The sequence below is a fragment of the Danio rerio genome, chromosome 15 (genome assembly GCF_052040795.2).
Source record: "Danio rerio strain M-AB ecotype USA chromosome 15, GRCz13ab, whole genome shotgun sequence".
Lineage (NCBI taxonomy): Eukaryota > Metazoa > Chordata > Actinopteri > Cypriniformes > Danionidae > Danio > Danio rerio.
The window spans coordinates 42400001-42427851 of record NC_141035.1 but is presented as its reverse complement, the minus strand read 5'-3'; the positions used below and the strand labels follow the sequence as shown (position 1 = coordinate 42427851).

The window sequence follows — 27851 nt, the reverse complement described above, 5'->3', positions numbered from 1 at the left end:
AGCATTTGGCCAAAGTTCACTTTTTTTTGCTACTTATATGATTTTATTATTCATTCTTCCTCTTTTTATTATTATTATTATCATTGCATTCAGCATTCTCATATGATTTTCATTAATGATTAATCAACGCAAGTCATTATTTTGTCTGCATTTGTGTTCATTCACTGAGGTTTGTTTCCGGTAGCTTTGCTCAGAGCTGTGCCTGCCTAGACCATCCCATTCTGAGATCACTGTCCCTCCTTCAGTTTCCAGGCCCGGGTGGAACAGCTCCGAGCAGAGATTTTGACAGAAACCCTAAGCCGAATGTAATAGACCTGCATAATCCCGGTTGACGTTGCCCCCTGATCCTCTTTCTTTGCGAATAACTGACGAAAGCTCTGCTAAAACAAACTCGCCGGCTTTTTATCTCCAAACCTCGCAACATTGTCACAGATTTAACTGGATTCCACAGTCTTTGGCTTTTCAGGCATCTAGACCTGGAGCTCAGTGCAAGTTTTGCTATATTAAGGAGACTGTATGCGAGCGGGTCTGTTTGTAATGCTTCTCCAACGCAGTGATTTAAAGAGACAGTCTGGTTTAAGGGGCTGTTACGCCTTAAACTGTTGATTGCTTTGTTTTATTGCCATAGTTTGCTTTGTGATTACAGTTGAGCCTGAAGTAATTGTGTTCAAGTTAAAACCTGGAAGAATCGTATAGCGTGTCATTTTTTTCCTTCTTTCTGCTTATTTGCAGAGACAACTATAATAAGCTGTTTAACGGCTGATTTGTTCAACAATTCAAACATTTTGCTGCTATTAAAGCTCGACTATAAGCTGTTTTCTTAAGCTAGCTCAACCAATGGCAGAGTTTTAGAGCATAACCATTAGCTCTAAGGATGGCACGGTGGCTCAATCGCCTCACAACAAGAAAGTCATTTGTTCAAGATCCAACTGGACCAGTTGGCATTTCTCTGTGGAGTTTGCATGTTCTCCCCATGTTGGCGTGGGTTTCCTCAGGGTGCTCCGGTTTCCCCCACATTCTAAAGACATGTGCTATAGGTGAATTAGATTAACTAAATTGCACGTAGTGTATGAGCGCGTGTGCTCGAATGAGTGTATAGGTGTTTTCCAGTGTTATGTTGCGGCTGGAAGGGCATCTGCTGCGTAAAACATATGCTGGAATAGTCAGCGGTTCATTCCGCCGTGGCGACCCAAAATAAAGAAGGGAATAAACTGAAGGAAAGTTTTAAGCTGCCAACATTAGCTCAACTAATGACAGAAATTTAGAGTGTAAACGCTAGCTATGTTTCCATGCGATATTTGTGATAGCTTGAATATCGTATAAAAAAATTTTCGACAAAATATGATTCCATTCAATAAGTCAAAGAAAACAAAATCATCACTTGATAAACTGGCGGCAAATATCAAAATAAAGAATGAAATTTGCTACAGGAGAAGCCACTGTGGGCCTTTGTTCGTATATAAAATAAATTCCTTGCACAATGGGCACCTAATGAACACGCGGTGGATTTTATAGGCACAAGACTCATTTGGATGACAGACATTGACTACAGCGTTTTACAATGACCAACATTTCAGATATTTACAATGTGGTTGATCTGCTGGATTAATGCTGTCCCATCGCATGACTTGATAACACAAAACAAAATCACAAGACTTTTTTTATTCGCATTCTGGAGTTTATTCACTTATTGTGTTTGTAGTTTATGCACATTTATGGATAGTTATTGGGTAAAAAGTTGATCCTACTCAGTTGCGTGCATTTTTATGGCCAAAAGGTATTTGCGTCTTGGCATTTACATTTAAAGTACACATGAAATCAAAACTAACCATATTGATTTTCTTAGATCACATTGCTAGTTTTGTGGTCAACAGTTCATCTGTGCATGTCATAAAAAAAAAAAAAAAAAAAAACTATTTGTCTTTGTAGTCTTTAATTGAACTCAAAAACAAGCCACACCTACTTTTTTTTCATTTAATATTCAGTTTCTCTTGGAACTGCATCCCATTATGGAAAAATACGGTCGCAGCTTCCGGTTCATTCAAACTTAAAGCATTGTTTTATGCTATATTCCAAAATGTGCATGAATGAATTAGGCATGGGCCAGTATAAGATTCTGATGATATGATAACCTTGGTTAAAAATGTCACGGTTTCACGGTGTCACAGTATTGTGATTACTGCTCTAAAATATATTCTTTTTAAATTTTCAATCTATTTAAAATATTTTGGAGCAGTAAGTATGTCAGGCTAAATAATTCAAATGAATCATTGACTTCTGCTGTCATTATTAGTTTCAAAAACACAGATTTCTTTACAATTTAAAACGGCATCTTTGGTTACCTTTTCTGCTGGAGATACTGTTGTCCTAACAAACGTAAATTAAAACAATCTTACATATACATGGTTTCCGCTACATTCATTCTTCCTTGGCAAAATTCTTCTCATTCAAATCATTCAGTCTTGTTTTTTTATAGCGGGTAATAATCGCAGCAAAACGTATTAAAGGGTAAGTAAATTATAACCGCACAAACTTTTCTGTAACCGATCGTAGTATTGCTATGCGTTACTTGTTTAAACCTTGAAGGTTACGTGCTGACTGACTGGCTGTCTGACAGGTGCGTGATGCCAGCCAACACGACTTGTAGCCTTTTTACTTTACTTCAGGACGCATTAATACAGCTCTGTAGGTCTATTAGAGACGTGCATGTATATTCCTAGCAAATCTAATAAACGTTGGAGACATACTAAATCGCACTTCAGCAGCGTTTATTTGAGAGTGCACTGCGCACAAGAAGATCTGCGCTTGAGCAGCGTATATTTGCAAGGGCATGTAAAGTTTTGTGCACGAGCAAAGAAAATCGGCGCAAGCAAAAAGATTCACATGCTCGCGCTCACGACATTTGTCTTTGAAATAACGGCAGTTGTTGGTAGATCTGTGTAAAAAAGGCCTGCTGCCACAGCTGGAAAAAACCTAGAGGAAACACTGATATATCTTAGGGACTGTATTACAGAAATTTTTGATGGTTTTAAAACCTTGACCAAACCGGTATACCTTGAAAACGGTTATCGTCCCATGCCTAGAATGAATATAGGTGGATGAAAACACCGCTACTGACAGGAAAACAATTCAAAAACAATTTTTATTTTGTTTTCGGCACATAAATACTAGACTTCACTTTCAAATTGTCTCTATGAATATGGCATACAATTCACAGCTAGAAAAGCGAGAGATTGAGAGTAACTAAATGGATTTATAAACGCGTTGGAATAAATAAAGCATAAGGCAACAATTGACAGACTTTTCACGTCTACTCATGATTACAGCTGAAGTGATTGCTTGATTAATGTAATCCTGAATAAGCAGTTTAAATCATGCCTATCAGAGAGTTAAAACGCTGCCGAGGATGGTGGGATGAAGTCGTATTTCACCAAGGAAATTAATTCAAGGTGGAAAAGCATGGATCGCTTTCCCATGTGCCCTGCTTGTATTGAATTCCGATGGAGTTGCTCAGAGAATTAGCTGTACGCTGCACCACTGCTGAGAGGCATCTGCGCATTGAGGAAACTGTGTAGCGCTTTAACAAGCACCCGTAGGGAGAGAGGCCAAAGGTCACGGTTGGAACTTCATGGTAGGGCTCATCTTCCCCGAGAGATGGAGAAGCGTCCTGTTCTTGGTTGCATTCGGGTATACAGAGCTCTGTAATTATGCTAGGGATTGTAAAAATATGCGCTATCATTGGATCAGTCGACAAGCGTGTCAAGGACGGCTCGTGTTTTTGGCGCAGTCAGCAATGACATTACAGTCAGCGGTGTTCGTGATTTGAGTCTTAACCACCGTGCTGAAAGATTTCAAGTGCTGAAAAAATAACTTTTGCTGCTTGTTCAAACTGCTCTTTTTTAAATGAGTTAAAACAACAGAATTCTTATTTTTTGGGGTTACAACGTATTTGTTTAATGTTCAACCCACTTAAATTTGTAAAAACAATAAGGGTAACTTAATTGATTTGTGTTGGGGCAAGATAAAGGAATTGTGAGCAGTTTTATATACAGAGCTCTGTAATTATGCTAGGGATAAGGGCTGTACGATATTGGAAAATCTGATATTGCGATATTTTATTTTTCTGCGATAAATACTGTGATATGAATACAGTTTAACCAGCACCATTTAAAGGTTTTCTATGTAGTCCAATAATATTCAGGTACAGAAATTAAATAATCACAATGCAAAAAAAATGCTACTTTTAGTTTGCTTTGTCTTGGTTCTAGTCCAAATATCTAATATTATAATATTTAATATTGTATTGTTTTCAACCTTTTTCTTTAAACCTTTCCTTTTCAAGTTTTTCCTTAAAACAAACACATTTATCTGCCAGTGGGATAATCTTGTTTTTGCTTAAAAATGTAGATATTTGGACTAGAAACAAGACACAAATTTTAAGTGAAAAAAAATCCAATATAAAATATAAAATTTAATTCCATATAAATACAATAATTAGGTGGAACCTATCATTTTTTACAGCGTACAGAGCTCTATAATTATGCTAGGAATTAGGGCTGCACGATATAGAAACAATCTGATATTGCGATATTTTATTTTTTTGTGATAAATGATTTTTTCTGCGATATGAATACAGTTTAAGCAGCACTATTGATAGTTTTCTATGGAGTCAACAATGTTCAAGTACAAAAATTAAATAATCACAATGAAAAAAAAACGCTTCTCTTAATTTACTTTGTCTTATTTATAGTTCAAATATAAAGTATTTTAATATTTAATATTGTTTTGTTTTAAACCTTTTCTTAAAACTTTCCTTTTTAAGTTTTTCATTCAAACAAACAAAATTATCTGCCAGTGGGATAGGTAAGATAATTTAGTTTTTGCTAAAAATGTAGATATTTGGACTAGAAACAAGACACCAATTTTAAGTTATATATTATATATATATATTATTTTATATATATATATATATATATATATATATATATATATATATATATATATATATATATATATATATATATATATATATATATATATATATATATATATATATATATATAATTTTAATTACATATAAATGCAGTTATTAAGTGGAACCCAGCATTTGTTACAGTGCACAGAGTTCTGTAATTATGCTAGGGATTAGGGCTGCACGATATTGTAACAATCTGATATTGCGATATTTTATTTTTCTGCAATAAATACTGCGATCATGAATACAGTTTAACCAGCACTATGTGATGGTTTGAACAATGTTCAGGTACAGAAATCTGATTATAAAAAATGTTTGCACACAACATTGCATGTCTTGCCATGTGACTATTGCGAATACGTTCACACTCGAAGAAATAATTTTTGCTGCTCGTTCAAACTACTCATCTAAAATAAGCTGACACAACACAATTCTTGAAGTTTATTTGGGGACAACTTAATTGTTTTATGTTCAATCAACTTTAATTTAAGTAAACTTAATCGGTTGGTGTTGGGACAACATAAATAAATTGTGTGGAACCCTGCATTGTTGTGATAGCGATGCTGAAACGATATATTGTAAAAACATGTGCCATTATTAGATCAGTCGACAAGCGTGTCAAGGACGGCTTGTGTTTTTGGCGCAGTCAGCAATGACATTACCAACAACGTCGTTCGTGATTTGAGTCTTAACCACTGTGCTTTAGAGTCAGCTGAAAGATTTCAAGTGCTGCTGAAGGACGTGGCGACAGTCCCAACTTGTAAGTTCAGCAATCGACCGGATGTTTTTCGGCCAACTGCGTTGACATATGAGGAGTTGGTGTTGATTCCTGGCCACTGAGCAGTGTTTTCTGCTTGTGACAATGAATGATGGTGTTGTTCTAATACGTGTCTGTTGTACAGTGAGGCCTGTGAGGACTTGCTGATTAGCTCATGGCTGTAGTGAGGCTGGGAACTGATAGTTAAGACAGAGCACATCCGTCATGTGGCCTTGATTCATGTCTCACCGCAGGAGCCCGTTTTATTACTGTATGTCAAACTGTCCCCATTAGAGGCTCGAATGTCATCTGACAAGAATTCGCCAGCTCTTCCGTGACCTCAGAAAATCGTCAACGCTTAACCCAAAGATGCAATCCATTATTGACAGCAGCAATGAGTTTTTAAAAGTTTGAACGCGCTTGTGTTGAGAACAAATTGGAAGCCAATGTAAAGTTGATGAGATAATATTGATGGTGTATTAGTTAAGGGATTGTTAACGCAACAATTAAATTGCTTCATAGTTTACTCTCCCTCATGTGGTTATTAGTTTCTCTCTTCTCTTGAACACAATTGAAGATATTTGATAAATGGTTGATAGACCCATTGACTTCCGTAGTAGGGGTTAAATATAGAGAGAAGTCAATGGGTTTTATCTAAAGCATTCTTCAGAATAGCTTATTTTGTATTCAGTAGTAAAAAGAAACTCAAACAAGGTTTGACAATGTTAGAGAATTCTTTAGTCAGTAAAATTTAACTATTAATGCATATATTCACTTATTATTATTTAAAGCACCTGATTTAACTGTTAAGTGATATTTTATGTTTTGTTCAGAAGAATAAAGAAACTCAAATAATGATATTACATCTGTTGAACACAATAGAAGATATTTTGAAAAATGCTGGTTAATGGTACCCATTGACTTTCATAGTAGGGAAAAAATATACAGTTGAAGTCAGAATTATTAGCCCCCCTTTGATTTAGTTTTTTACAAATATATATATTTCCCAAATGATTTTTAACAGAGCAAGGACATTTTCACAGTATGTCTTATGATGTTTTTTCTTTTGGAGAAAGTCTTATTTGTTTTATTTCGGCTAGAATAAAAGCAGTTTTAAATTTTTTAAACAACAATTTAAGGTCAAAATCATTAGCCCCTTCAAGCTATATATTTTTCGATAGTCAGTGTGTGTATTTGTGTGTGTGTGTGTGTGTATGTATGTGTATATATATATATATATATATATATATATATATATATATATATATATATATATATATTGTGTAGGTCTCTGATTGGACCGCACAATTTAAACAAATGCACCAATGGTGAACACCTAAATGAATGACGTTGTGGGGGCAGATGGATTTGTTTATCAATAAAATTGGAAGTGAGAAGGTGTTTGGAGGTGGGTTGTGTTTGTTGGAGTAAGGTGAGCGGAAGTGAAGGTGGAGCGAGTGTGCAGAAGGAAGCGACGTGCAGAATAGCGGGGTGTCCTGGAAAAGGTTATCCAAGTGTTTGTTTGGGAGCAACGGACCAATCTGTGATGTGGGTTATCTTGCTGGATCGTGTATATATATATATATATATATATATATATATATATATATATATATATATATATATATATATATATGTGTGTGTGTGTGTGTGTCTGTGTGTATGTTTGTGTGTGTGTGTGTATCGAAGTCCGTGACAGTGTCATCAACCAGCATTCTTAAGAAAAGTTCATTTTTACTTTGTTAAATGGAAAAAGCTCAAATATTTTTTTTACAATATTAGAGAACTCTTTGGTGAGAAAAAATAACTATTTATGCATGCACTTCATATTGTACAAATTTAAAACAGCAGATCTGAGCGTTTAGTGATTTAAAAAAAAAATTATTTAAACAGAAGAATAAAAAGATTACAATTTTTTTTCATAGTTTAAAAACACTTTCCCCCCTCTTTTATAATCAACTTAAATAGTAGTGCAGCACGATATTGGAAAAAACAGGCATCCCGATTTTATTTTTTAATGCGATTATATATTGCAATATGAAAATAAATTCACAAGATGACTTGAGCAACTCTGTTTATTCAGTTTTACATTGATTGGAATGATTTTGTAGATAAGTGCGATAAAGTTTAAGTTGCATAAAATTGAATATACTTACTGAATAAAGCACAAAGGAAACCGATAGAAAAAACATACAAATTAAATAAACAGCGCATCGTGGATTTCGGTGGCATTTAACAGTATTAAAGTTCAGAAACTCAGAAATAATCTTATGTAAAATAACAACATGCAGTCTTCATTGTATATATAATACAAACACTTAATCTTTGTTAAAGTAGCAAACTTTTTTTTGTACCAAATGTCTTAAAATCACTCGATCTTAGTCACAAGCCTTAAAAACACATCCAAACCTTAAAAATTCTGTCACACTATTAGAGTAAGTCATGTTATATTACCCTCAGCTTGACAATGCAGATCCTGCGATGTGACGATTGCAGATTCAAACATTGTGATATTGATGCTGAAATGATATATTGTGCAGCCCTATTCAATAATCTTGTGTAACATATAAACTTTATTTGTACAAACGTTTCAAGCTGTCTTTCAGTTTATATGATCATAAAAAAATGATTCAAAATAATAGTATAATAATAAAATATCCATATGAATATGTTCACATAGTCATGCTCCCTCAAGCAGTTTTGTCCATCTTCGAGGCATGTCATTCATCTTCTCTTCACTTTCATTTCATTGTCAGTCAAACAGGTTGAGCCAGTGACTGTAAAGCCTAGTTTGTATGATACAGGCCGTCGCTCAATGAAAGCACAGCGTATGGGAGAGTTTTTGTGCGTCTGCTGTGCTTTTCATTGTCTGATCCTCAGTTACAGATGCAGGAGTGGATGTGTCCATATGCACAGTCGACGTCAAAATTATTTGCCCCCAGATTTTTTCAACACATTTCTAAACATACGTTTGAATAACTCATTTCTAAAAACTGATTTCTTTCATCTTTGCCATGATGACTTTACATTATGTTTTTCTAGATTTTTTTTTAGATACTAGCATTACGCTTAAAGTGACATATAAAAGCTTAACTGTTAATTAGGCAAGTAAGTGTAATTAGGCAAATCATTGTATAATGATGGTTTGTTCTGGAGTATGGCTGTGCTATTAATCAAAATCGAGTCGCAATTTGAAACGTTGGAAATAGTTAATCACAATATCAAATATATATGTATCGATGTAAACAAAAATAATGAGTAACATCTTCAAAACCAGTCTGCTAAGCTTCAGAAAATTAAACATGTTAGACATTCTGTGATGTTGTCTTGAGGCATCGCAGACATGGTATTGGTTGTCGTGAACTATGCCACATTACACAAGAAGAAATGACGGAATCTTGTGTCAAACGTCCATTTGTCGTTTCTGACTTCCCATGACACCCTACGTCAAGAAAATCATGCTGAAATTGGGTGACCGGGCAGGCTTCATAACTAGCCAACTGTGTGGGCACACTTTCGTTCTGCCCAATCAGAATTGCGCAACTAGCAGAACTGCTCTCTCTCTCTCAATGTGGACCATTTCACCTGCTGGCATGACTGTTCCTCTCGGCTGCTGGCTTGACTTTTCCTCCCCTCTTTTTTCCTCTCGGCTGTTATAGCGATCCTTCTAGATCTAGGTCTACATTCTTCTACATCCGACCAGATTTCATGCAGTGCGGGAATAAATTTCCGAATAAAGCGCGGGAGCGGTCGGTAACTCCAGTGTAATTTGAACAGGAGCGGGCGGTCTTACAATATCGCTCCCGAGCAAGCAGGCAAACGCGCGTCCGTGCGTGTTTATTTGTTTGAATGAGAAACAGCATAATGCAGTGTGCTGTGTCCCCCCCCCCACCACCACCATATGACACTGTGTATGGAAAGCATCGTCAATGCACCAACATATCAAATTGAACTGAATCGATGGCATGATAATCGTAACTGAACCGAACCGTGAGACCAGTACAGTTCACACCTCTAGCAACTGAACTAAGCTCACAAAAACAACAAACTGGAAAGTACTGGCATGTGGGATTATGGTGTTTGCTGCTTCAGAAGCATTAAGAGACAAATTAATATCAAAGAAAAACAGCATTTGTAATGTGTGAATATTTTGGTTTCAAAGTGACAGACACCGAACAAAAATGTCCGAATTTTTAGAGCCGTCACAGAATTGTTGACACGGCTTAAAGATTATTGAGCTGAAGCTTGAATTAAATTAAAATCAGCTTGAATTAAATCTAAATCAAATTGCTATATCTGTCAAAAAAAAAAAAGAAAAAACGCAATTAGATACCCCCCCTCAGCCCTATTCTGTAGACAATCAAAAAAACATTGCTTAAGGGGGCTTGACATTAAAAAAAATTTAAAAAATTAAATGAAAAAAAATTTCTAAAAATTAAAAACTGCTTATATTCTAGCTGAAATAAAGCAAATAAAACTTGCTCCAGAAGAAAAAATATTATAGGAAATACTGTGAAAAATTCCCATCATTTGGGAAATATTTGAAAAAAAAAAAATCGAAGAAGGGCTAATAATTTTGACTTCAACTGTATTTAAGGCAGCAGGCGCGCACGCAAAAGAGAGAGAAAGAGTGTAAGGAACTAAAAGAAAGCACGAAGGAATGTCTCGGGAACGCTATATATCACGTTAACCCCTGTGGTGCGGCACGGTGGAAGTTGGGATGGATGGTCTCCTAAGTGCAGATAATAAATTGTCAGTGTCTGACGGGGCACAGCAGGCACCAGAGGCCAATTAATGGCCTCTGTTCTCGCAGGTGAGCGATGTATCTGTCTCCGGCGCTCCTTCTCTCTCCGCTCAGGACCTACACGCTGGCCTTGACGACTCGCATGCGGCCTAATGAAATGATGTCAAGATGATGAAATCTGCCCACGGTCGCGCTTGCAATAATAACGGTAATAAGAATATCATCATCAGTTACAGCATTTCTAATCACAATATCGGGGAAAAAGCCAATTTTTTGAGAGTTTCCCCACCAGGAAGGAGTCTTTGAGAGCGGGCCAAGGGATTAGTAACCCTTATCCTCATACACCTGTGAAAAATGACAGCGCCCACTGGGCTGTGTGTGCCACGTTCACCTAAATCCCAATTAACGTCTGCCTAAGCCTAATTAGGCGGAATTAAAACGACATGGTGCACCGGATTAGGGGCGTATGGTGGGTTTAGACATCTACACACACCCTTACTGGTCCGGATGGTGCAACTGTGTTTGGACCAGCGTTTATGTCATACTTTGTCCATGCTCTTGGTATCTAAAACACAGATTCCAGTACTCATTTCTAAATCTCAGTAAACCTTTAATAAGCGTGTGAGAGCTGTTTAATTGGATTAATTAGCAGCGGAATCCGACACTGATACTTACTGAAGCATAGGGGGCTTGGTACCCCATATGGACTTGATTTAAAGCCCTCGGGACGTCCTTTCTTTGACTGCGTCTGCTTGTTTATATCTCCCAGCACTCTTGTGGTATTTTAAACCCTCGAGGAATGCATGCGTACCCCTTGGGCTGTCACTGGGCCAGCGTGGTGATGAGGGGTAAAGAGCGATGTGCTGCTTGCTAGCGTTTAATTCAGCTGGCTGCGTCAGACTGTCTGGGAATGAGCAGTGAGATTGTTAGAGAGGCTGGGATGACGTTTAAAGGTTGGAAAAGGGGTACTCTTGATGCCTCAATGGTTCTGGGAGGCTTTTTAGACCAAGATTATGGGGGAAACTGAGTGTTTGGGATGGCCCTAGGCTGAGATTGCTATCTGTTCGAAATGAAAATGAGCGGAGCTGGAACATACGGTTGTGATTAGACTGGAGAATCTGTGTCATCTCGACTCAACGTTTGTTTATCCGTAATGCAAATGAAATTCGGAGCATTATTGCACAACATCGCACTGTTTTTCAGGCGTTTCTGATGCTATTCCAATGCTGTCACTGGTTTGAATGTTCTCCATTCACCCCCCTTTTTATTTTGACTGTTTTTTAAGACTTGCCTTTTTGTTGCCGGTCAGTGCATTGCCTTTGACAGATAAAGCAAGCCGACACGCAGAAAAGCCCAGTGGGGGCTGACACGGGGTTCATGCATTGTGTCGTCTCAACGGGGTAATTGTTAGACCCAGAGGAAGGGGAGGGGCCTTCCACGAAGGACCCAGGGTCCTCAATAGCTTCCCCAGGGAATAAAAAAGCAGACTGAGCTCCTTCCAAAAACACAAACAGCAAAGAACTGCCACTGTTACATCTCGCATCTTGTCTACATTCTTGTAAATAAAGGTGCTTAATTGGATTTTATGCTTCCATGCAGAAACTTTCCTTTGCACGTAAGATTTAATAAAGTGAGTAAAAGATCCTTTATATTATTATACAATTATTAAATTAAAGGTTTTTTGAGAAATTTAGAAATAACAGATTTTATAGATGTGTTTGAGATGGAACGTAAACCCATAAGCATGCATTACTTGGAAAGATCATTGTAATGTATGGATCGGTTCTGTACAATGAGAAACATCCGGAGTTTTGCCCTGCTCAGCAGTGCTCGTCTGAGCTCAAGTTATCCCAAGTCAGCCTTTGTTGGTTTGGATGAGCTCCTATATGCTAACCTTTAAAAATAAAAGTAGATAATTGCCATTTTAACATTCATAGATCCTTTTCATTGCTCAAAAGGTGCTTAAACACGAAGGAAAATTATAAAATTGTTCTTCACATTAAGACAAAAAAAAAACATGGCTGTTTTAAGTACTGATGACTGTAGAGGCAATAATTGGTCGCTTTTTGATCAAACATCACTTTTGGAATTAAAATTCTTTATGTTTAAGTGCACCAAATAAGATTTTAGACACTTTTTGGCATGATTTACATGATGTATGGATTTGTTTTGTACAAAGAGACTCATCTGGAATCTGACCTGTTTTGCAGCGTTTAGCAGTCCTTTAGGCTCAAGTTATCCAAAGTCAGCATTTGTTTCTTTGGATGAGCTATTATACACTAACATTTAAAAATAAAATAAATATTTCCCATTTTAACATCCATAGAACCTCTTCATTGCTCAATAAGTGCTTAAACGTGAAGGGAAAAGATTAAAATGTTCTTCATTTTAAGACAAAAAAGAAACATGGCTGTTTTAAGTACTGATGACTGCATAGGCAATAAATAGTCACTTTTTGATCAAACACCATTTTTGGAATCATAATTTTTATATGTTTAAGCGCACCATATAAGCTTTTAGACACCTCATGATTTACATGATGTATGGATTTGTTTTGTACAAAGAGACTCGTGCAGAGTTTGACATGTGCAGCGTTCAGCAGTACTTGCTTTAGGCTCAAGTTATCCCAAGTCAGCCTTTGTTGGTTGGGATGAGCTCCTATATGCTAACCTTTAAAAATAAAAGTATATATTTGCCATTTTACATCCATAGAACCTTTAGATTGCTCAAAGTCCTTTAATGTGAAGGACACACACACACAAACACACACACAAAAAACATGGCTGTTTTAAGGACTCATGTCTGTAGAGACAATAAAGGTTGCTTTTTGATCAAACATCACTTTTGTAATCATAATTAGTTGTTTAAGCGCACCAAAGAAGATTTTAGACACCTTTTGGCATGATTTACATGATATATGGATTTGTTTTGTACAAATAAACTCATTCAGAGTTTGACATGTGCAGCGTTCAGCAGTCCTTCAGGCTCAAGTTATCCCAAATCAGCCTTTGTTGGCTCAGATGAGCTCCTATATGCTAACCTTTAAAAATAAAAATACATATATGCCATTTTAACATCCATAAAAGCTTAATATTGCTCATAAGGTGCTTTGACGTGAAGGAAAATGATTAATGTTCTTCACATTAAGACAAAAAAACATGGCTGTTTTAAGTACAGATGACTGTAGAGGCAATAAATGGTCGCTTTTTGATCAAACACCGCTTTTGGAATCATAATTGTTATGTTTAAGCGCATAAAAGCAGATATTTTAGACACTTTTTAGTCTGATTTTAAATGATGTATGGTTTTGTTTTGTACAAAGAGACTCATCCAGAGTTTGACATGTGTAGCGTTCAGCAGTCCTATAGGCTCAAGTTATCTAAAGTCATCAGCATTGTTGGTTTGAATGAGCTATATGCTAACCTTTAAAAATAAAAGTAGATTTTTGCCATTTTAACATCCATAGAACCTTTTCATTGCACAAAAAGTGCTTTAAATTGAAGGAAAATGTTTCAAATGTTCTTCACATTAAGAAAAAAAGAAGAAAAGAAACTCATCCGGAGTCTGACATGTTGTGCAGCGTTCAGCAGTACTTGCTTTAGGCTCAAGTTATCCCAAGTCAGCCTTTGTTGCGCTAGATGAGCTGTAGGCTTTAACAGGGTCATTTTACAGCCCCGAACCCAGTGTTTTTGAAATTTGAAAGATGGCATTTAAGGCCATTCCTTCCCCGAACCCCTCCCTTTTCCCACCCCATTCTCTTTCCTGACAGGATCAGCTTCCTAGTGACCATTCTATTTGGGAAAGCTTGGATACACTTTTGAAATGCTAACGCTCCCTTTTGGAGGTGTCGGTTGGGTGGGGGGAGCACAATCCAAAGACTTAAGAGAAGGGAATTAAATTAGCAAGGAAAAAGAGGGTCCGCTAATTAGTAGATTTAAAAAACATGGACCCCCCTCCCCCTCCCGGGTTTGTTCACCTTCACACATACACAGGCTACCTTTGATCCCTCTCAGCCCTGTTGCATTGTGGGTAAATGATTTTCCTCAATTACGGGGTCTTAGCAGCCCTCCCCCCTACCCATTTGTAACTCTGCCCGGTCTAATTGGGCTTCTACAGGAAGCCGAGTCTGCGGAATACAAAACCGCGCTCATTTGCAAGCACACCAGATCTGTTTAGTACAGTTTGATTTAAATGAGGTTGATGATTTTAAAGGTTATTTCAGACACATATTCTTTCAGATGTTTAATCTTAGAGGCTTGGTGTTCTTTGATTTTTCACTTCATGCTGGGATGCTTTACCTGCTGATGAAGAAGCTTTCTGGCCAATTTGAGTGAGAGGCTTGATCAGCATCTCCAAGTGCTCCTTGCCCTAAGGCTAATCCCAGAGCAGACAGGCCGTAAAGCGGAATCGCAAACTCCCCAGACAGACAAGTCCTCCAAGAGGGGTAATTATCCAAGGCATGACCTTGAAATTGTAGCTAAGGAGCTGCTATATGAAGTACTATCATCTCTTGAGTATAACCACAAAAACGTGTGAAGGAATTTGACGTATTCAATGTGTGTGCGACAATACGTGTATGTGAACGCAATAATGTGATCTCTCAAAACTTGCTTTTAAATGGGTTTTTGGGTTTCTATATCTCAGATTATCAGAAATGACTGGGCTTTTATCGGATGGGTATGAGCCGGTATCAGATTCTGATGGTCTGATAAACTTGGATAAAAATATCACGGTTTCACTGGATCACGTTATTGTGATCACTGCTCTAAAATATGTTGTTTTAAATGTGTGGGTAAAATTTTCCCCAATCGATCACAATATTTATTTATTTTAAGAAACATGTCAAATATTTTGAAACAGTAGCTTTTGATGTAGGGGTTTCAGCTAGAGATATTGTTGCCTTAAAAAAACTAAATGAAATTGTTCTAAAAAACACGTAAATGAAAAGTAAAAATTGCGTATACCATAGGAACAGTATAACAGAAGGTTTTGGCGGTTGTAAAACCTTGACTTTTCCAAACTGTGATTAACCTTGAAAATGGTTTTCGTCCCATGCAAGTATCGGATCGGTCTGTTTTGACTGATACTCAGAATTTTTGGTATTAGATTGGTTCTAAGAAAATGGTAACGGTGTACCCCTAGCTGTTTTCTAATTCATTTTAGTACTTGAAGTTTGCATTTGAAACTACAAAAACATAAATGTTTACATATCTGTTATATGAAATACACTCACCGGCCACTTTATTAGGTACAATTACTGTCCAACTGCTCGGTAACGAAAATTTCTAATCAGCCAATCACATGGCAGAAACTCAATGCATTTAGGCATGTAGACATGGTCAAGACGATCTGCTGCAGTTCAAACCGAGCATCAGAATGGGGAAGAAAGGTGATTTAAGTGACTTTGAATGTGGCATGGTTGTTGCCAGACAGGCTGGTCTGAGCATTTCAGAAACTGCTGATCTACTGGGATTTTAACGCATAACCATCTCTAGGGTTTACAGAGAATGTTCTGAAAATGAGAAAACATGCAGCAAGCGATAGTTCTGTGGGCACAAATGCCTTGTTGATGCCAGAGGTCAGAGGAGAATGGCCAGACTAATTCAAACTGATAGAAAGGCAACAGTAACTCAAATAACCACTCGTTACAACCAATGACAGCTTCTATGCAGAAGAGTATTCCTTTATCCACAGTGTACCCATATTCTGATGGTTACTTCCAGCAGGATAAACTTTATAATAGCGCTTTGTCATTAAGCGCAAATCATCTCAGACTGGTTTCTTGAACATGACAATGAGTTCACTGTACTCAAATGGCCTCCACAGTCACCAGAGCTCAATCCAATAGAGCACCTTTAGGATGTGGAGAAACGGGAGATTTGCATCATGGATGTGCAGCTGAAAAATCTGCTGCAACTGTGTGATGCTATCATGTCAATATGGACAAAAAATTTCCAGTACCTTGTTGAATCTATGCCACAAAGTATTAAGGCAGTTCTGAACGTAAAATGGGTCCAACCTGGTACTGGTAAGGTGTACCTAATAAAGTGGCCGGTGAGTGTGTATTATATAAGCAAATATGAATATCTAAATTTATTTACATAAAGCATGTTTTCCGATAGTTTGACAACTCATCACATCTGCAGGTTTACATGTCAAACATCCCGAAATAAAACAAAACAACTGCTTTCAAGTTTGTAATAATTTGTTTGAATTGTAAAATCATGAAACTTTCATGTTATAGACTCAATTTAATATTTAATTTATATTTTAAGACATAAGTTAAGTGTATAAAGTGAAAAAAACAACATAAAGAATGACTGTTAGCTAATTCTGCTTGGAAAAAAAAAGCTTTTATAAGAACGACTTGTTCAACGATGTCAAACGTATGTTTTGGGAAATGAATTTCGATTAAAATAATTAATCCAATTTGCCAAGCCAATCCCCCAGACTGAATTTGCCTCACTAACAGCTTTTGAAGGGTTATCAGAAGCCAAGCAGAACAAATTCTGTGTTCACGAGGCTTTGTTCGCCTTGTTCTCAGATATTTGAGGTCTGCACAACAATAAAAGCCCTAATAGTATAATGCTAGTGCTGTCTGGCTCCTAGCCAAACAGATCCTGCCATAATCTGTGAACTGCTCTTACACCTATTGTTATCGCTAACTGAAACAAAGGATTTTGGCTTGGCATTAGAGCCCTCGCAAGAGAAACCGTTCCGCACGCTCGGATTGCGGGTTGGCCTGCGCTTTGCTGATGTAAGACAAGCTGTCTGGCGTAGGTCCCTGGTGTGGGCACTTCTGCTGCTATGCTAAGGATTATTGCAACCCTGCGTTCCTCTGGCTGTATATCACTTTGAAAGCTTGCGGCATCGCAGCTAATTTTCAGACTTGATTTTTTTTTTTTGTTTTCCTCCCCTACTTTCAGTCTTGATGATAATAATTATTGCCTTAATAATTGCTTTCTCATGCTGCTCGTCCTTGGTGGAAATACCCAAATGTTAACTTTGCATGGTTGCCATATTCCTTCGACCGCGAGAAATGAGTCAACACAGACACTTTTTAAGCTTTGTGGCACCCTGCAATTTATTTATAAAAATAAACCAGCCATTAGGCACACATCCCGGTGCATTTAGCCGCATTTAAGCTCCGTCTCATTCCAGTGATCCTGACGTGAGGAACATGTTTGCTTGGCATGCATGCTACAAACTGCGAGGTTTTTGATGCACATTGAATGGAATAGCTTGCCGCTTTCTCAACGATGATTGGCAGTGTTTAGTCTGCAGCACAGAAATCTGTATATGTGGCTTAAAAGAGGGATTTTAATTGAGAGGAATATTGTCAGCCGCATTGAAGCGGCATCCTCGGGGGACGAATGACATTCACAGGAGCTCCCGAGTAATTACGGGCAGACAGGAAGTTGCGTGTTGTAAATGTGTTCCTGCTTCTTTTGTGTGTTCTCAAGCAACTGGAGAGGGAACAGATGGTGTCGTGCCGTCTCAGACGTGGCCGTGTAGTTTTGATGCTCGCCAGGGTTGAGTGTCAGTCTTCAAAGTGCTGGACGTCTGGACTTTAAAAGGAATCCGCAGCTCACAGTTTCAATCTCTCTGAATAATCCACAAAAGAATTGCGGTCGTAAAGTTATAACAGTCATAAAGAGTCGGCGATTCAATATCACTGAGGCACAGAATGATGCGCTCATCAGATTAGCTGGAATTCCCCGGTCCTATCAGCTGTTTGACATCAGGTTTGAGCAATCCTTCGTGCAAAGTCTCCTTTACGGGGTTGAAATATTAACCGTTCGCACGCCAACCTGTAATCATATTTGTGTGGCCCAGTAGCGAACCCTGAGGCACTCCTGTCCTTGTCATGTACGGTTCTTCCGAAAACCGTTATAATAAGCCTTAAGCCATCAGATAAGTGTAACTCCTATTACACTGCAATCTCATCTGCCATCTCCTGAATGATATTTAAAAGGCGTTCAACTTTTTTTTCCCCCTCCAGCTTCCTTGCCTGCATTGCTTATGTTTCTGGCAAACTTACAAAGATTGTTTTTTTTTCTGTCTTGGCGTGGAGCCCTGAGTGCCATATTCATCTACAAGCTCATGGTGCCAAGTGAAGGCTCGGGTCAAGTTGTCTCCCCTATGAGAGGTGAAGTTGGAGCAGAGAATATGCAGAGAGGAAGCTTGACCTTGGGAAAACTTTGATCTGCAGTTAAATAGTTTTAGTTTTTGAGTATATGCAGTACAGTAGGCAAAATGGAAATAGCCCTTGGCTAGGTCTACAGTTTGTTAAACATATACTCCAAAAGTTGTGACTAAGAATAGACTGAGTGATTAAACTACAGCCTTGTAATGCCTGTGAAATTAGTATGTATTGGTTTATTTAGGGAAAAAAAGTCCTAGTATATGAATACGTTAAATTAATGCCTCTTTAATTATTGAATCAATTTGTTTGATTCTGTCTAAACTTTTATTTAGATCACTAAACTGAACCATGGGGGCAAACACACTGACTTTTCTATCAGTTAAAATAAATTAAATTATTATAAATTGATGAGCCAGAGTCATTGTCATCCAGGTAAAATAAAATAAAACAAAATTTAATTAAATATTAGATGATAAAAAAAAAACTGAATCAAAGTCATTGTTATATAGGAAAAAATATAATAAAAAGATTAAACTAAAAGAAAAATTAACTAAGTTAAATTAAAATATAGTTATTGCTTATAAAATCAAACAAAATAATAAAATATATTATTTATAAAATCAATATAATATGTAAAAAAACTTAATCAGAATATCTGGCAAGGCGAGGCAGTGGCGCGGTAGGTAGTCTCACAGCAAGAAGGTCACTGGGTCGCTGGTTTGAACCTCGACTCAGTTGGCGTTACTGTGTGGAGTTTGCATGTTCTCCCTGCCTTCGCGTGAGTTTCCTCCGGGTGCTCCCGTTTCCCTCACAGTCCAAAGACATGCGGTACAGGTGAATTGGGTAGGCTAAATTGTCCGTAGTGTATGAGTGTGTCTGTGGATGTTTCCCAGAGGGTTGCGGCTGGAAGGGCATCAGCTGCGTAAAAACTTGCTGGATAAGTTGGCAGTTCATTCCGCTGTGGTGACCCCGGATTAATAAAGGCACTAAGCCGAAAAGAAAATGAATGAATGAATGAATATCTGGCAAATCAAACTAAATTAGTAAAAAATATTGCGGTTGCATATGAAACTTTTTTTTTAAACTGAGTCAGACTCGATGTTATGTGGGTAAAATAAAATAAAACTAAATAAAATTGAATATTACATTTAAAAAACAGAATCCAAGTTATTGTTATATGGGTCAAAATAAATAAATAAGATTCAATTAAATTCTTTCCCAGAGATGGGTTGCGTCTGGAAGGGCATCCGCTGCATAAAAATGTGCTGGATAAGTTGGCAATTTATTCCGCTTTGGCGACCCCGGATTAATAAATGGACTAAGCCGACAAGAAAATGCATGAATGAATGAATCAATTAAATTCTGAATCTGAGTTATCTGGAAAAGTAACTTAAAACTAAATAAACTTAAACTAAATTAAAACAAAATATTGCATATTAGAAAAAGAAATGTTATCTGGGTAAAATAAAAAGGAGAAAGAATATAAAATAAAGTATATCAAAGTAATTGTAGTATGGGGAAAAACAATTAAAAAAATTTAATTAAATTAAACTGAATTATCTGGAAAATATGTATTTAAAAAAAAATAATAAAAAAACTAAAAACGGACCGGAAGATTCGCATCATGCATGTCTAGCCGACAAATCTGCAGCAGCTGTGTGATGCTAACATGTCAATAAAGAGCAAAATCTGGAATATTTCCAGTACCTTGTTGAATCTGTCAGGAATGATTTAGGCATTTCTGAAGGCAAAAGTGGTCCAACCAGGTACTAGTAAGGCATACCTAATGAAGTGGCCGGTGAGTGTGTATTGCATTATATATTGCAGAAAAATAAAATATCGCAATGTCAGATTTTTCCAACATCGTGCAACACTATTTTACATGTGTAAAGAAATTCTTATCGTTCTTAAATCAGAGATGCTATTAAATAAAATATTCAGAATGTTGCCAAAGTCTTTAACAACACAAAAAGTGCAAAAAGTTTTAATAGTTCACCTAAAATATTCTCCCACTTGCCGCTGTTTAAAATGTAATGTGTTGAAGAGTTGCCAACTTCAAGTAAGTTGCACTGGGAGCCGAAACTGTGAGATGCACTTGCTCCATTCTGCTCAGCTGATGGGAATTTGGCCTGCGTCTTTGGCACAGGATTGAGAAGTCTATTTAAACGACTAGAGCATCCTCTGTTGGGAAATGAATGCTTCAGGTTTTTAATTTATTCTAGTGTGTGGTTCTCCCACTTGTGGGAGTTGTCCTGATATACAGCAGAGGCATTGGTCAAAGTCACTCGGATTTGCCTCGATGGGGAAAAACAAAAACAAGATGTAATTGGCAGTGTGCTTCACTCACACATATCCCATTGCGACTCTTAAATCTTTACACCACACACACACACACACACACACACACACACACACACACACACACACACACACACACACACACACACACACACACAGAGATCTACAGCCTGCAAGCATTCTGGGTTTAATTGAGGATAGAGTTCTTTCGCATGTGCCTAGTGTAGATACCATAATACAGGCACTACTGCAGTCCCCTAGGAATGAAAGCGTTTTCTTTTCACACAATGAGAGGTCTCAGTAAATATACACATTTGGGGCTGATTTAATTGTCAGTGACAGTGAGGAAGAGTGACAGTGTCTCTATTTGACACGGAATATTCCATCCACTGCTGTATCCAAACAGACGTGGTCGCCCTCATCCACTAACGAGGAGCTCAATCCTGCTGCGGTGGGATTTTCAGACGCTGAGGACGACAGGTGAATTATTTATATGTGAGGAATATGATGCTGGCATACATCTTTTTTTCTCGTTTTTCATTTATAAGTAACCAGTGTACGTCAGGGATTTTGTATGGTCTGACAGTTTCATTTCAGTGCAGTGCCGTTCTTGATTCAACATAGTTTTTTCGGGAGCAGCACATTTTATAGCCTCGACACTGATTCCAAATCATTATATGGTCATTAAAACTGCTCATTATTGCATCTGTTTATTCAGTTGTATCCATCCATCCATCCATCCATCCATTCACTCAACTATTTATCAATTTACCCAAATACATCTGTCCATCCATCCAATATTTGTCCAACTGTTTCATTCATCCATCCATCCATCCATCCATCCATCCATTCGCTCAACTATTTATTTATTTACCCAACTGCATCTGTCCATACAGCCATCCAACAATATTTGTCCAACTGTTCCATCCATCCATCCATCCATCCATCCATCCATTGTTCTATCCAGCAATCATTCATTCATACATCCATTTATCCATCCATCTCTCTACCCATCCATCTATTCATCCATCTATTGTTCTATCCCACAATCATTCCATTCATTCATCCATCCATCATTTTATGCATTCATTCATCCATCTCTCTACCATCCATCCAACAAAATTAGTCGATCCATCCATCAATTGTTCTATCTGGTAATCATTTTATCCATCCATCCATCTATCCATCCATCTCTCTGCCCATCCATCATCCAACAATGTTTGTCCAACTGTTCCATCCATCTATTCTTACCATCAATCCACCAGTGTCATTCTTCTGTCCATACCATCTGTTCATCTGTCCGTACCATCCCAACTGTACCATCCATCCATCCATTAAACCAACTCTACCATCCATCCATGCATTCATCCAACCAACTCTACCTACCATCCCCCATCTCTCTATCCATCCATCATCCAATAATTCGTCCAACTGTTCCATCCATCTGTACCATCCATACATCAGTACCATCCATATGTCAATTCATATTGTCCAGCTGTACCATCTATCTATCCATCCATTCATATAACCCAGTCTACCTGCCATCCATCCATCCATCTCTCTGCCCATCCATCATCCATACCATCCATCCATCAGAATTCTCCATTTGTCCGTACCATCCATCCAACAATATCATCCATTCATCCACAAACTCTACCTTCCATCCATCCATCCATCCATCCATCCAACTCTACCATCCACCCATCTATCCATTTAACTCTACCATCTATCCATCATCATCATTAATTCTGCATACACTGTACTGTATATCCATCCATTCATCCATCCAACTCTACCATCCACCCATCCATCTATCCATCCAACTCTACCATCCATTGATCATCATTAATTCTGCATACACTGTACTGTATATCCATTCATACCCATCCATCCATCCATCCTCACATATTTTGCATATACCGTATATTCTATTGCATACTCTTTATGAGATTATAAAAACAGTTTGAACTATATTATGAAATATATGGAAATTAAATCTCTCTAAGAGGACTTGTGAAAAAACCCACGGTTTGAAATATTTACTCAGAAACATAGTAGTATGTAGAAAGCAAACAATATGCTAGTTACAAAAATAGCCAAATTCCTCAGGTCTCATACAGCAACAACAACATTCACAATGACTAATGCGTGCCACACATCACTAGCACGCTGTCACTTTCCAAATCCCCGTCTAGTGTCATCTTCTCTCAGGAAAGCCTCAGCCGTTCTCCATCTGTTTCGGGGTGTCTGTTGAGATTGACTGGAGCCAGAGGCAGAGAGAGAGACTGCTCTTATTGTTTCAGGCCTCCAGACTGGGGGCCCGCAGCCTCCCAAAGGAGCTCAGTGTCGCTGCCTGGGCCGCCCCTGACCCCCACAGCCAGAGGAGACCCTTCGGATCTGTTTCACAGCTGACAGAGGCCTTCCTCTCCAGGATCGCCTTTGTTTCTGAAGTCCCTTCGCCGGCCCCAGATGGGACTCGCGGGGATGGACGTTTGGGCTCAGGCCCGTGATACGAATTCTAAGTTTGAAATATGAGGCCTGGCGTCTGCGTTCTGAAGAGCTTCAACGGTGCTTTCTCCAATAACAGCAAATGACAGAGAGGGGCAGTTTCCTTTCTGCGAGCCCTCGCGTGTGGCTGTTGATCTAGAGCCGGGTGGAGGTTTTCTGTCTATTCTGATTGTAAGCTGTCATATTGCACTTTGTGGAGCTGCCAGACTGTAGCGAATTCAATTTCAGTTACAGTAGCAATGCTCATGCGCTAATGTGGGAAATGTTTTGGATCCAATAGAAAACAAACCAAAGACTTAATGTCAGGATTTGTCAAGAGTAATGCAGATTAGGAAGATTTTTATGTTGGATATTGTGCAGAAAATACAGAATTAGGGTTGTTCGATTAAAGGAATAAGTATTATGTGGATTAATATAATATATTGCTTGTATTATAGTGAAGCACTTTTATTTTACTAACAGGTTTTTTTTGTATTTGGATGTTTATAATTTGCATTTTCATACAGTTGAGCGCAAATTATTAGCATCCTGTGTTTTTTTTATTAAATAATTTTTAAATTAAGTTTATTTTAGTGCTGTTTAACAGAGCAAGGAAATGTTCACAGTTTTTCTATAATATTTTGTATAATATTTATATATTATGTCTTTTTTATTTTAATTTGGGTGCAATAAAAGTTACAATACTATTTTTTTAAGGTACCCTATATTAAACTACCTGACAAAAGTCTTGTCGCTTATCCAAACTGTAGGAACAAAAAATAACTAAACATATAGTTGATCATTTGATATCACAAGTGGCTTATATGAAAGGCAAATGCCTCTAGATTACGCTTATTTTACTAAATCGTGTATGACTCCCATGAGCTTGGAGGACTGCATTCATACATCTCTGCAATGACTCAAATAACTTACTGATAGTCATCTGGAATGGCAAAGAAAGCGTTCTTACAGGACTTCCAGAGTTCAAGATTCTTTGGATTCATCTTTAATGCCTCCTCCTTCATCTAACCCCAGACATGCTTAATAATGTTCATGTCTGGTAACTGGGCTGGCCTATCCTGGAGCACCTTGACCTTTATTGCTTTCAGGAGGCTTTGATGTGGAGGCTGAAGTATGAGAAATAGCACTATCCTGCTGAAGAATTTGACCTCTCCTGTATTTTGTAATGTATTGGGCAGCACAAATGTCTTGATACCTCAGGCTGTTGATGTTGCCATCCACTCTGCAGATCTCTCGCATGCCCCCATACTGAATGTAACCTCAAACCATGATTTTTTTCTTCAACAAACTTGACTGATTTCTGTGAGGATGTTGGGTCTATGTGGGTTCCAATAGGTCTTCTGCAGTATTTGTGATGATTGGGATGCAGTTTATTGGAAAAATCTACCTTCTGCCACTTTCAAAAATCAACTAGAAGTCAAGATATTATGTGTGGCAGTTACAACTGGGATCAATGACTAGACTTTTGTCAGGTAGTGTATTTTTTTTCAGAATTTTTTTCAGAAACCTATGTTCTTTACTTTTATAGCACATTTTACAATGTAGATTGTGTCAAAGCACAGACATAGACGAAGAGAGTAAAAGCCATAATATTTTAAGTGTTCATATTTTAACTATCTTATATATAACAAAAGAAGAACTACCAGGCGAGTTCACTGATCTCTGACATTGAAGTTGACGCACCCTCTTTTTTTCCTTTTCTTTTCATTTTACGACTGATTTTTACGACTGCCACAGGTGTTGCTGAGCTATCTCTGTGAATAGCCAGAATGCACACCCTCTGCTTATCTGGGCCAATAAATCCTGCTAAATGACCTGCTAATCACCGATTAATGGTGTTACAAATAGGCCGCGGCCCTCCGTCGGTGCGTGCTCTTATCTTTGCTCAAATACTCCTATCTGAGGAGGTCCAGCGGTGATTTAAAGCGGCAGCAGGAGCCGAGCCGCCCTGCGCCGTGACTCACGCTCTTCTTTGTTTCTGTGCTGTGCTATAGGGCATGTTTGCAGGAAAGGGGAATTTGGGGCTTCGTTAAGGACTTTGAAAGTTGCTCATTTATATCTGCACACACTTCAGGCTTGTTTCGTTATCTCATGAGTCAACGATAAGAGCACACACACATATAGACGGAGTAAAGTATCATTTACTGAAGTGCATACCATGTTCGTGACACAAAACAATAACACTTTAGGAGGAAGTGATTTGATTTCAGTGTTAGGAATGTAGAGATCGGTTATGCTTATCGATGTTGCAGTTAGTTGATTGAAAATGTAGTGAAAATTGATTATGAAAAATGATTATTGCCGTTATATATAGAGGTGTGAACATACACTGGTCTAACAGTTCGGTTCAGTTACGAATATCATGCCATCAATCCGGTTCAATTTGATATCTCGGTGCTTCACGGTGCATTGGCGATGCTTTCCATAAACAATTCTATATTTTACTTAACAGCACAAGAATTCTGGTATTAAAAGGTTTAAATATATTTATATTTATAATACAATTTTGTCCTTTAATACAAGCAGTCAGATATATGAATTGTACCTGCACAGAACGACATGAGCAGTAATAGCAAATAAACAAATTTAAATATCCTGTTCGCTCTCTGAGCATTGTCAAGCGAGTTCTTACACCCCTATGATTGGTCACGCGCTCAACAGAAAGGACTGCGATTGGCTCTAACACTCTGGCGCTGTTCACAGATGAGTGGCACTGATAAACGGCATTGGCGATCACAGCTGATCCATGACACGCTAGTGTCAGTGAAAAAATGTCCAGCAAACCCACACGCAGTGAATTGTTTACGGTTTCTGCATTTTTAAGTCAATTTACATTACTTCTCTCACCTATGGTCATGAGCTTTGGGTCATGATCGAAAGGACGTCTCCCTTGGGAGGTGTTCCAGGCATGTCCCACTAGGAGGAGGCCTCGGGGAAAGACCCAGGACACACTGGAGGAACTATTTCTCTCAGCTGGCCTGGGAACGCCCCAGGATCCCCCCGGAGGAGCTGGAGGAAGTGTCTGGGGTTCTCTCCTAAAACTGCTGCCACCAAGACCCGCCCCCGGAAAAGCGACAGAAATTAAATGAATGAATGAAGTGTTTTAATTAATCACGCTCACTTCCCTTGCCATAGTAAGCCACCGCAATATAATGCATTTGAGATAAATGACGTCAGTACATAATAACTGGATAGGATGTATTTCTGAAACAATACCCAATTATCCACATCTGCATTGCGCCGTTTTGACACCCCTTATATATATATATATATATATATATATATATATATATATATATATATATATATATATATATATATATATATATATATATATATATATATATTCAATTGATATTTCCTAAAGTATTTTTTTCTTTTGTAGAAAGTTAAATTAGATTTATTTTGGCTAGAATAAAAGTTTTTAATTTAAAAAATCTTTTAAGGTCAATATTATTAGCCCCCTTTGGCGATATTTTTTGATCGTCTACAGATCAAACAATGACTTGCCTAATGAACCTAATTTTCCTAGTTAAACCTTTAATATTCACTTTAAGCTGAATACTTGTATCTTAAAAAAATAATATTTTAGATATATAAATATATTATATAAGTAATTGTGTGTATGTGTGTGTGTGCGTGCATGCATGTGTGCGTGAATTTCAATTTCAAATTCATAATAGCATAATATTTTTATTTAACATTATAAAATTATTAATAATAAATAATAATTTTAATTAATAGAAATATTAATCCAACACAATATTAGCATGCAAACTTTTTTCAACTTCTAGCTTAATATAAAAGAAGGCTCAGTACTAGACATTTCTTCCTATAGGTGACTTTTAATTCTAAGTTTCACTAGATTCATTTTTAATTTAGATTTTATTCACTCAATATTGCTATTTTAAAAATACAATTCTTATCATCTTCTTCAGTAACTTGCACCGCTGCCTGAAGGTGTGGAAAATAATTTCGGTTGATCTATAATAGTTAAATCTGGGGTCTTTTTCAATAAGGTGTGTGTGTGTGTGTGTGTGTGTGTGTGTGTGTGTGTGTGCATTGCTGGGAGGAACAGAGACATATCAGCGGGAGGTTTTTCGCTCTAGTCTGCCTTCGCAATTAAAAAACTCCACACACCTCTCAGCCATGTTAACCTACACAGCTCTCAGCTACGTTCATGCATAGTGCAATTACATTACAACCTACAGTGCAGCTCACTTCATTTATTTCCACAGCAGACAGACAGACAGAGAGAGAGAGAGAGAGAGAGAGGGGTTTTAATAAGTTCAGCTTCAGTGGCTGCATTAACTTCAGATGGAAATGAGCTGTTCTCAGAGAGTCCTCATCAATGAAGAGACGAGAGAGAGAGTTACAGCCAGACACTGATCGCCTGAGGACACAGAGGTCACACACTGACTGA

General features: G+C 37.7%; 1 protein-coding gene and 1 long non-coding RNA gene across 18 annotated transcripts in view; both read left to right on the top strand.

Moving 5' to 3' along the window:
• robo1 (roundabout, axon guidance receptor, homolog 1 (Drosophila)) overlaps positions 1-27851 on the top strand; it is a 553775-nt gene that overhangs the window by 229768 nt on the left and 296156 nt on the right.
• Positions 1099-4235, top strand: LOC147833749 (uncharacterized). Its single transcript, XR_015509785.1, has 2 exons — positions 1099-3882; positions 4053-4235. It is a non-coding gene; the product is annotated as an uncharacterized LOC147833749 (long non-coding RNA).